This window comes from Echinops telfairi, unplaced genomic scaffold (genome assembly GCF_000313985.2).
Source record: "Echinops telfairi isolate 266 unplaced genomic scaffold, ASM31398v2 ScPeMD7_1;HRSCAF=3_0, whole genome shotgun sequence".
Lineage (NCBI taxonomy): Eukaryota > Metazoa > Chordata > Mammalia > Afrosoricida > Tenrecidae > Echinops > Echinops telfairi.
The window spans coordinates 60773536-60775319 of NW_022103896.1; positions in this window are offsets into that span (position 1 = coordinate 60773536).

Here is a 1784-nt window from a genome sequence, read left to right on the forward strand (position 1 = left end):
GAGATGCTTACACACTCACTGATCCAGCTTTCCTCCTGCAGTCAGTGTCATTGCATGTGTTGTGGGAGGTGGAGGAGGACTTTGTAGATTGGTGTTGGACATAGGGGCTAATGTTGGATTTATCGGCTTGGGCAGCACTGGGTTGGGATATTTTCTTAATGTGCACTTACCCTTTATATAAAACTCTCTCTTATACATATGGGTTTTGGTGGATTTGTTTCCCTAGTTTGCCCAGACTGACACACATGGCCATATGCTACCTCATGAAATGATTCTGATATATATGAGGTGATGGAAAATATTTCTGTTTGCATCCGGTGCATAGTAATCCTCAAAAGGATATCATTGCTTTGTGTTTTTTTTCTCAGAAGAATTCTTTTTTTGTATGGATGGTAAGGATAAAATAATAATAAGATAAAGATAAAAATGCAAATAATGAGTGTGTTAGTTACATAACCTCATGTCAATTTGAGGATATTAAGAGTGAAGTTCAAGACCCCTGCCTATGGCTATAGGGGATCTCCAGTGGCTTAATCTGACCAGATACTCTGCAGGTGGGCTAGGGTTCCCACTGTCCTCCACAGTCTTCTATAAATTGGGTGCTCACAATGTAAGTTCTGATACTTTTCCTTCCTCATACTTGGATTTTGTTATTGTAATCTTGGGATCACACAAGCTGGTGTGCTTCCTCCATGTGGACTTAGTCGACTCCTCATTTAGATGGTTGCTTATTTGAATATAAACCTTTTAACATCCCAGACACCATTCCAATTGATAGCCGGGCACCATCTATTTTCTTCATCACATTTGGCTGTATCACCCTTATCAGTTCATGAAGCTATCAAGCAGGGACATGTTATCATACAAAATGCCCTTAAATTGGTGCTAGAGTTAAGTGGTAGCCAAGAATCCATCTGCTTGCCCATGGGATATTCATGAAACAAGTTTGTTTACTTTCGCAGCCATACTATGACAAAATCAAAACCCCAGGAGAACAACTACACCAACAACAGCAACAAACCAACCAGCAAACAAGCAAATGAAAGAAAAACCAACAAACAAAAAACAAGCTAAAGGCAGGAAAACAAAAGACCATAGAAACAAAAAGGAAAACATTGTCAATCATCCCCTGGAGTATAAGACTAGTGCACTGATAACATCTACATTTTTTCCAAGGACAAAGCACTCCAGACACTGTCGGTATGAGGAGTTTAGGCGAGTACAGTTCCACTGTGAGCCACCACCTATGAGTAGTTGCCGTTCACAGCTAGATCTCCCATTCAATTGAGCTCTATTGACCCTAAGCATGGGGATTAGAACCAAGGGGCAACTTCCTGGATCAGTTTTTAGAAGTACAGATCCCTGCCTCAAAACAGATGAAAACCTGCCATCTCACTGCAGGTACTAAATATATGGTGATTCTGGGTCCCTTTCCATTGGACACCAAGGTCCAATGACTGCCACTTCTACAACCATGGGGCGGCCACTCTCTGCCTTCTCTGCCATTTGAGTATCACAGGCCTTAGCCCAAGGGTACAGGCAGCTTCAAAGCAGGGCTCAGTTCATTCAGCAGGGTCTCTCTCTCTCTTTCTTTCTCTCTCTCTCTCATGTGTGTGTGTGTGTGTGTGTGTGTGTACATATAATTTTATTGGGGGCTCGTACAGCTCTCCAAAACCCATCCATCCATCCATTGTGTCAAGCACATTTGTACATTTGTTACCATCATCGTTCTCAAAACATTTTCTTTCTACTTGAGCCCTTGGTATCAGCTCCTCATTTAAGTC